Source organism: Camellia sinensis, chromosome 11 (assembly GCF_055761805.1).
Source record: "Camellia sinensis isolate YWXY chromosome 11, ASM5576180v1, whole genome shotgun sequence".
Classification (NCBI taxonomy): domain Eukaryota; kingdom Viridiplantae; phylum Streptophyta; class Magnoliopsida; order Ericales; family Theaceae; genus Camellia; species Camellia sinensis.
Window position 1 is genome coordinate 40,333,132 of NC_138971.1, and position 10,280 is coordinate 40,343,411.

At 35.0% G+C, this 10,280-nt stretch overlaps 1 long non-coding RNA gene across 1 annotated transcript; it reads right to left on the reverse strand.

Moving 5' to 3' along the window:
• Positions 1-1,142: 1,142 nt before the first annotated feature.
• On the reverse strand, positions 1,143-4,368 carry LOC145803106 (uncharacterized). Its single transcript, XR_014345218.1, has 5 exons — positions 4,237-4,368; positions 3,870-4,025; positions 1,604-1,705; positions 1,388-1,496; positions 1,143-1,276 (listed from the first exon to the last, which is right to left on the reverse strand). It is a non-coding gene; the product is annotated as an uncharacterized LOC145803106 (long non-coding RNA).
• Between the last annotated feature and the right edge of the window lie 5,912 nt (positions 4,369-10,280).

The following is a 10,280-nucleotide window of genomic DNA, read 5'->3' on the forward strand; positions in this document are numbered from 1 at the left end:
GCCGACGATTTGTTTATCGCTAAAGCTTTACTTTTGGCAACGACAAATTGGTATTGGCAAAAAATACACTTCTACCAACACAATATGAGTGGGCAAAAGTAACTTTTAGCGACACATTTATCGAAAAATTGTTTGTCGAGAAAGCTTTACTTTTTGACAACGATAAATTTGCATCGATAAAAATATTTAAAAATCATTTATATTTTTTATAAGATTTAAAAATTTACAAAAGGCATCTCTCAGACACAATAGTTTATAAGATACAATTTGAAATAACATAAAGCCAACCTCAGCTTTCAGAATTGGCAAACTTTATAACTCATCAGTTGATGAATGTGTGTGTTTGCACCAGTTTACTTTAAGACTCATCCAACAATATACAATAGATGAAGCTACTCAAGTTTTCCATTTGTCTAAATATTCTTATCAAGGAGCTCATTAAGAGATTAACATATGCAAACAGAGTTCTATTATTAGGTGCTGCTCCGAGACACAGCCCTTGTTGATGTTGTTGAATCTTGCTTTCAGTACAGCCCAAATTTGGTCCGGTAAAATTCGCCATAAAATTTCCAACTGCAGGCGTTCTCATCTCCTCGATGGATGCCAAGCTAAGCACTGTTATTATCTTCAACTTCGGAGTTGTACTAGTATGCTGATCAACCTGTGCAAAATTACACTATTTAATAAACTCTCCGTTCCCAAGAAAAATAAATAAATAAATAAACTCAGTTGGAACAATCTAACTACCAATTTTGGTCTTTGTGTGCTTTCATCAGTCCAGTGATTTCAAGAGTGTAATGTAATGTAGCTCAAGGTTTTAAAAGGGGCAAGGCAAGTTCAAGATTTGTCAAAACATGAAACTTTTTTAGGTCTCGTCAATCCAGTATATACAGTCCCAATTGATGTGCCTAATTGATGTATAATATTCAAATATACGACATATAATAAATATATAAAATTATGCATGCATTTTTTGAAAATTGCATGTTCGTGCTTCTTAGCCTAAAAACCATTTTCTCAAAAATCCTAGAATAAAATTAAGTAATGTCTAGCTACTTTTTAACACCCCGAGACATAAGAATATTTTCCTGATAATCTTATTCTAACATTAAGAAAGATATATCAAGCAAGCAAGCAAGCCTACCAAATAATCTTTCCTCAGAAATTGCTCCGCTTGGTTTCTGATATTTGTTATGCTTTCAGTATGATTCTAACTGACACACTTAAGCTGATTCAAGCACAAGATAGACATGGAGTCTATCTCTTCCTTGGTTTCCTGGTCCAGCATCAGCGAATTTGCAAGTTCATAATATTTCCCACTTGAGTTCATTGTTTGATAAATAGAGGGAAAAAAAATTAAAATTTCATATATAGGGATTTAATTAACCTTAACAGCTGCCTGTGTGTCACAGGCTTTAGCTTCGTATTCTGCATTAATGGATGAGGATCTAGAGACAAATTCTTCACATACACCATGGCTCGCACAAATTTTTGCCCTGTTCAGGGAGAGAAAGAACATGATAAGAAAACCAAAAACATTTTAAAAAATAAAATAAATAAAAGGTTACTAGAAAATCTAAAAACGAGGGAACGGAAGACTTACTTTACAGTAGATTCAATCTCTGCAATACTAGTCTTGTTGAGATGGTTGACAGATAACTCTGCCTTTTCCCACTGCTACCTAGAGTAATTGACCATATTTGTACTGCAAATTCAAAGGAAGACAAAATTACTTGGCAGAACTACTAAATCACTCAAATGTAATGAATAACTTGCAACTTTAGTCCAAAGCTATGCAATACTCAGGGTGCTAGAACTACTTTGCTTCTTTTTTTAAAAAAAATAAAAAAATCTATCCATTTGTAATGTAATTTGACTTGTTTTCAAATGCTTTAATTAGTTGTGCATTCTATCAGAAGTTTAAATCTTGTATAGAGCCACGTATGAAGATATTCAAGTGTAACGAAAATAAAACAGATACTCAAATTACAATAGACATGGTTTGATTTTTCCTATGAGGCAAACTTTATGGGACAAGGTCTGGATCTAGGATTTGGGGTGGGATTTGTGGAGGGAAAAGGAAAGGGAAATGTGATAAAAATGTAGCTTCTATTTCATTCATTTTTCCCATACTTTTTTTTTTTTAATCTCTCTCACTCTCTGCAAATCCCTCTTCAAAGCCTTGATCCAAACACAACCTTACGTAATTTAGCGAAGTTTGCTTCTCTCTACAAAATTACAGAAAAAACACACAAGATTTGTTCACATCCTTAATCAGTTTCCTTGGACAGCCAGATGACTATACACTTGTGCTTTGTTTTTCAATACCCAGATTAAAGTGATAGAGCTTCAGTTCCTTTGATCATGTCAAGTTTATATAATAATAGTCACTATATCCTAGCATATTTAAATTAACTTGTGCAGTAAACCAATTTTTGAAATAAACACTAACGTATTTTTAATTTGTAACATCTATAAAATTAAGTTCAAAAGAACTATTCAATGAATTTATTAGCTATCATGCTGAGTTGGAATAGAAACAGAACAAAAATAAAAGGCACTTCCCAAACCAAAAAAAATGATGTTCTGATAGATGCTAACAATTAGATTCCATAATAAAAAAAGACATGGGTGCACGTCTAACAGCTTTGATGTTACGTGCTTTTGGGTTTTGGCAAATGGTCCTACTCCTCTCACGATTGGACTCCAGTCGACTAGAGAGAAGTCGAGCGTTTGGCAAAAGGGTCTGCCTCCTCTCTAACTTAGACTATAGTCACAGCATGGGAGAGAAGCTGAGTGCTTGCAATTACAGTATATTTGAGTGTACACTAAAAATATGAAACACCTCACAACAATGCCAAGCATCATGAAAGATTTTCAATTATATGATTGTTATTGTCAGAGTATCATTTTTTTTTACTACCATAAATGCTTTAATATCTTTTTAATTTTTGAAGGGCTTTGATTGTTTTTAGCATTGCTTTTTACCTGAAATAAAAAGTATTTCCCAAAAAATAAAAAAATACCTGATAGGCATTCTATTAATGCACTCCAAACTTAAATAGGTTCTTTTCCCACCTATTCTCAGCAACCAAACAGAGCAATAATGAAATTGATTTCTTCTCTAGATTTAGATTTCACAGTAACCTGTTACCAAACACAGTTCAAGACCTAGCAACAAGAACCCCTTGGTATCCCCCATTTAGCTACCTTGGTATCCTCTAGTTAAGTAATCAAATCAAAGAAAATCAAATAGTTGAACCAATAGAGATTTAATCTTTCTTTTTCTTGGAGTAAGAAGTTTCAAACATTATAATACTTCATAATAATGCAAAACCCTTTTTTCTATATTTAATTTCATGCACCCTATTTACCACCAAAAAAAAAAAGGCCCCAAAATCCTTTCCTCATTTTCTCTTATTTTTTCTAGATCCACATATTAAATAGGTACTTAGATAGGATACTTTGAATGTACTCAGATCCGAATAAATTATGTTCACACCCAAACACACAACTTAAATTTGGTTGGTCATATATGACCAGTTAACTATATAACAGCATTTCCTATATAATAATACCATGAACTACCATATATTCCAACTTTATGATTAGATGAGAATGACATTTAAATCACAACTTGAAAGAGCTCTCTATCTTGTTGAACTCTACTGGGCATATCCCAAAGGTGCTTCACCAAACAACAAAATCAAGAGGAAATTAACATAGAAAAGTAAAAATGTTGTCTTTATGCTAATAATGAGATTAAGAGTTTTTAACTAGTGCCACAAATGATTTGCATATAACAGTTAATGAAAGGCATTGCAGAAACATATGCATGATTTCATCATATGAATTGCAAAGATACTAACCTTTTGGAATTGATATTCATAAAAACTAGCTCTATTTTGACTGAGTTCTTCCAATCTTCTTTCTAACTCTTCAATTTTATCCTCAAGATCTTTCTCCTTCTCTAAAAATGAATTTGCCGAGGTTTCGAGTGCAGCTTCCTTCAGCTTTATCTGACCCTGGTTATGAAAAAAAATCTCTCATTGTCATTACAGTGCATTACATAGCATTACATTTCTGCAGATGTTGTCGTGATTAATATATCAAGCAAATAATTTCACGAGGGCTAAACATATATAATCATATTTTGAATGAATTTAAAAATGATGGAGCTAGTGACAAAAAGATTGTCCACCTTTGTTAATATACTACATTAAGTTGCAATTTTACCTTGAGTTGTTTTATTTTGTCCTTTAGATTTGCAGTCTATGCCAGAAACTGAGTACTTGGCAGCCTTCATGGATGGACTCTAGCTGCCATTGGTCTCAGCACAGCATTCTAAACTAGTGACTTCTATGTCTATCCCTGAGTTTGAGACAATGTTTCCACTTGATCGCATAGAAATATCGTCTTCCAGGTAACTTGAATTCCTTGTTTCACAGCTGATCTCACTGGATTGGTCGTCAATTTGCTGTAAGTTTGTAGATTTTGGTCTACATTTCCCACCTGGGGAACTCGACTCTGGTTGTTGCTTGTTGGGTTGCCGTCTTGACTTGCTGGAATCAGGAGAGGTGGGCGGGCGAGATCACTTCTCCAACTCAAGCTTTTTCTGTTGCAATCTCGGGCTCACAGATCCTGCGCTCTTGACTGAGCTTACAGCAATCTCGGGCTCACAGATCCTAGATTCCAGTATTTGAGTGGCCTGAGAGAAAACGATGTAAGATTAACAAAATTAATTGACAAGTTTAACATATGAAAGAGACATCAACTTTCAGTTCATACGTCATATTTACTAGCAAGAAATGAAGAGACGTGTTCCTCCATGCATCTCAATTGTTGCTGCTGTTGAGAAACTGACCCCGAGATGGTCTTGTGCAAGTCTTTTAAGCTCTAATCAAGCTGTGAACCAAAATTCAGAAGCAGCCCTTGGTTTTCTGCTTCTAATTTATTTTTCTGATCTATAGATCTTTTAATTTTAGTGAATGCCTGAAAGCAATGCAGCTAAAGCACAAGAAAGAAGCACATTAACGCATTTAAGCAAATACAAGTTCGAAAAATTTGTTCTTAGAAGTTATGCTAGAAATTGAACCATGAAATTTGATTAGAACATCCTAGGATAGGGTATTTGTTCATCGATGTCATGACCTTGTGATCTCCAAAACAACAAAACAATATTACAATATTCTAATTTCATTTCAAGCCATTTCTTGTTTACCATGGCTTTATTACCCCTCACAGACTGGCATGGCAGAAAACAAAAAACAGAATATGTAATTTTTCCTTGTTTTTCAATTGCCTCACTTTCCTATGAAATTTGATTTGCCTGTTTTTGTTAAATAACATTGATGGACAATTGGTATTTTAATCATCAAACTCAACAAAAGAATGACATTTTAAATATTTTATGTACACCTACATTGAGTTTAATGACTAAAATAGGTGGATGATTTAGACTGAAAATAAATCAAAATATTATGGTTTAAATTGATAAAATTAAAAATTCAATGTTTATTTTGATTTTGTCACCAGAGTCAAACCTTCAGTTTTTTTCTTTTTTTCAATTTTTTTTTTGAATTTCCCCAAAAAACAAATGAATTCCATAAATTGGGCTGAATAAGAACTAGATAATATTTTAGGAGTTACATAAATTCTATAAGAAATGCATGAATATTGTGATTAGTAAAAACAAAACAATAGAATTGAAGGACCAAATCACAAGTGATTCCAACTTACAATCTGGGTAAAATGTTTCCAGCATGCTGGACGAGTTCATAGAGGTCAGAGACCGTACAGCCATGTTTATCTTCCTCTTTAAAGAAGATTTCAAGTCTTCTCAATTCATCAAAGGCTTACATATCTGGCACATCACAATAGTAAACAAATAATCAATTGAATTTCGATACAGAAAAAAAAAAAAATCAATCGTCGACGATGATTAAAGGCTATATATACAGAGTTCAAAGTGTTTGTGTGGAGATAGTCTAGATGTTCAGAGCTCAGACAACATTTGCACCGAATATTATAGGGCTTCTCTAAGATTGTTGGAGTCCTGATGAACACACGAATCGGAGAATTAGGGTTTTGAATATGAAAGAATTGATTGAAGAAATATTGACTGATAGGTCTGATGAATTACCAGTGCGCGATGCATATAGAAAGCAATTGTGTTGAATCCTTGCGATGCCTTCGGTCAACCATTTGTCCTCGTCTTCGATTCCATTCGCGATCATTCTCTCTTTCCTATGAATTGTGAGAGAAGGGTGTGCAAGAGTGAAAATCGTGGAGATTGATGAGGGGAGATCTGATGAGGGGATTTACCTATCCTGGAAAGAAAATAGGGAATTTTGAGAGGGAAATTTCACCGCCTCAGAGGCAGATCACCAAAAAGCCAAACAAAAAAAACAACCCAAAATAATTTTTAGATTTGTTTTTTTGAAAAAATTAAAATTAATTTGAGAGCAATATAAATCGAAAATATCTTTTTAGAATTTTAAAAATTATTTATGACTTAAAAGATACAATTATACAAAAATAATAAGTATTTTTTAATTTTTCACCCAATTTTTCTTTAGTTTTTTAGAAAAAAAATAAATTTTGAAACTAATTTCTGAAAATAAAACCAAACATATTGAAATTGATAATCTAACCATATTATTTGGAAGAGTTTAAATTATCTCAAATTAGCATTCTGAACTTAAGAGTGTGTTTGGACTTGATGAGTTCATTTTGTGATCTAGTTCAATGATCACTTTAATTTTATAATTCAATAACTAGAATATTTAAAACTTTCAAAAGTTATAATAAAAACACAAATTAAATCACCTCGTTTCACTAACTAAACTTTTACCAACGAATAGTGTTATCGTCGCTAAATGTTTAACTCTTTGCCCACGCCAACTTGTCGTTGCCAACAGTAAGCATACTAATAGCAACGCTCATTGTGTTGCTAAAAAATAAGACTTGTAGCTAAAATTTATGAAATTTTGGCGCCAACCAATATTTTTGGCGCCTAGTCAATGTTATGTTTTTTTAGCGACGATAGTAAATTGCGTTGGTAAAGGTCTACTTTTCCCAACGAAATTGATCACTGTGTCGCCAAAAATATACTTTTGGCTACGAAAAATTGACGTTGTCGCCAAAAGTAGTCGCCAAAAGTGCAATTTCTTGTAGTGTTTGTTCCAAAAACAAGATGAATTCATGGTCCATTGTAAAATTATGAACATGTATGTGGAATTCCATGAAGAAACACCTCAAAACTCAAGAATGGCAACATGCATGCATGATTTATGCTACAATTCAACATATATAACCAATTCTAGACTTAACCCTTCAATATAACATGAATGTAACATGAGCCATGCAAGAACTATCTTAAATACACAATCAAGAAGGTAAAGGCTCTACCTTAAGTCTTGAATTATAAGAAGGGAAGCTCAATTTGCCAAATTCTCTTCAAAACTATTAAGTTTCCGAGCAATGCAAGATGAAGACAAGTTTCTCCTAGCTCCCTCTCTCTCTAGTCGGTTGAGTCTAAGGAAATGGCTGAGGAAATGTTTTGCCTAAGTGTATTCAAGCCTCAATATGTGTAAGGAAGTGGGCCACTAAGTGGCAAAGTTACAAATAAGGCCAACTCTTGTAATTTATCAATATTGATCCAATTAAATCATACCAAATCACATTTCAATTAAATACACCATAAAATCCTATAAATTCTAATCATCACATGACACTAATCCATTTCTGGTTCGGCCGCCGATAAGCCCTTCAATTTGCAGTTTAAACATAAAACGTGGACAGATAGTTTAACAGTCGAACAGATGGAAATGCACTTGAACAGATACAGACAATCAATCAGTTCAGGATTTCAGTCAATTCAGTCAATTATCATGATCAGTCTCAGTTTAGCAGTAATCAGTAGGGTTATCAGTAATCAGTGGTGAGGGTTATTATAGTCTCCTCTCCTTACAAAGAGTTTGGTCCTCTAAACTTGAATTACCTTCATTTTGGAAGAAAACCGGATTCAGTGGGAACAGTTCATGATATCTCTTCATCATGTCATCTTCGATTTCCTAAGTGGCATACACGCCACCATGGTTTTGCCAGTCAACTTTCACTAACGGAATCTCTTTGTTCCTTAACTTCTTAATCCGTCTGTTAACAATCTGAATAGGCCGTTCCTCATAAGTGTAGTCATCACTCAGCACTATACGAGTAGGCTCAATCACATAGAAAGGATCCCGGAGGTAATCCCTCAACATAGAAATGTAGAAGACGTTATGCATATGCTCCATTTCAGGAGAAAGCGCTACTTGATACGCCACCGGATTGATTTTCTCAATAATCTCATACGGTCCGACATATCTCAGCGCTAACTTACCCTTGACTCCAAAACGAGTCTGGCCTTTCATCGGTGTCACTTTCACAAAAATATGATCACCTACTTCATACTCTCTGTCTCGCCTTCGGTTATCCGCATAACTTTTTTGTCTGCTCTGTGCGGTTTTCAGTCTCTGTTGTATCAGTTTCACTTTTTCAGTCGTTTCTTGCACAATCTTGGGCCCCAGTAAAGGCCTACCTCCAACTTCTGCCCAGCAAATCGAGGATCGGCATTTTCTGCCATACAACGCCTTGAAAGGCGCCATACCAATACTTGAGTGAAAACTGTTGTTGTAGGCGAATTCAGCCAACGGTAAATGGCTTTCCCAATTTTCCTGAAAGTCAAGGACACACATTCTTAGTAAATCCTCCAGAGTCTGGATGGTCCTTTCTGACTGGCCATCTGTCTGAGGATGTTATGCACTACTCAGTTTCAGTTCAGTACTAAATGCAGTTTGCAGACTTTGCCAAAATCTCGACGTGAACTTCGAGTCCCTATCAGAAACAATGGACACATGCACTCCATGCAATCTAACAATTTCATCAATATAGATTATGGCCAATTTGTCCGCATTATAAATTTTTTTGACAGGTAAGAAGTGAGCAGATTTAGTCAGTCTATCAACAATAACCCAAATTGAGTTCATATCTTTACTAGAGCGAGGTAAACCAACAATGAAATCCATAGTGATATGTTCCTATTTCCACTTCGGTATCGGTAAGGGTTGCAGTAAGCCTGCGGGTCGTTGATGTTCGGCTTTAACTTGTTGGCAATGAAGACATTTCGATACAAAATCAGCAATCTCTTTCTTCATTCCCGGCCACCAGAAATTCAGTTTCAAATCCTGATACATTTTTGTATTCCCCAGATGGATAGACAGTTTCGAATTGTGGCCTTCTTGCGAAACCCTCCTTTTCAGTTCAGAATCATTCGGTACACATAATCTTCCCTAGAATTTCAATACATTATTCTCAAATTTGAAATCCGGCCTCGGTTTGGATTCCCGTTCTTCGGTGATCTTCTTCAAGAAGTCATCCTGTTGTTGTTTCTCTTTAATTTCTTCAATTAGTGCTGGTTGAGCAGAAATAGCAGCTATTGTTCTACCTTGTTCTCGCAAAACAATCTCAATTTCAGATTTTTCAAGGTCACAAAGCAACTCTTTCTGTCTAGTGAGTAATCAGGCTAAGTTTCCAATCGATTTCCGCCTCAGTGCATTGGAAACGGTGTTAGCTTTTCTCGGATGATACAAAATCTGTAGATCATAATCTTTTATCAGTTCTAACCATCTCCGCTACCTCATGTTCAGTTCTTTCTGTGTAAAGAAGTACTTCAAACTCTTATGGTCTGTATACACCTCACATGTTGCCCCATAAAGGTAGTGACACTAGATTTTCAGCGCAAACACTACTGCAACAAGTTCTAAATCATGGATCGGGTAGTTCTTTTCATGCGGTTTTAGTTGTCAGGAAGCATAGGCAATAACTCTCCCATTCTGCATTAAAACACATCCCAAACCCTTATGACAAGCATCACTAAAAATGGTAAAACCCTCCATACCTGAAGGTAGGGTAAGAACCGGTACACTCACAAGTCGAGTTTTCAACTCTTGGAATGCTGAATCTCTTTGGTCAGTCCAGTCAAATGATATTCCCTTCTGAGTCAACTGTGTCAGTGGTAGGGCAATTTTGGAGAAGTCTTTGACAAATCTTCTGTAATATCCGGCTAATCCCAAAAAGCTTCGGACTTCTGTAACATTTGTTGGTCTATGCCAATTTACCACGGCTTCAACTTTCTGTGGATCAATTGAAATGCCATCTCTACTAATAACATGTCCCAAAAACATAACATGATCAAGCCAAAATTCACATTTACTCAATTTCGCATACAGTTTTTGTTC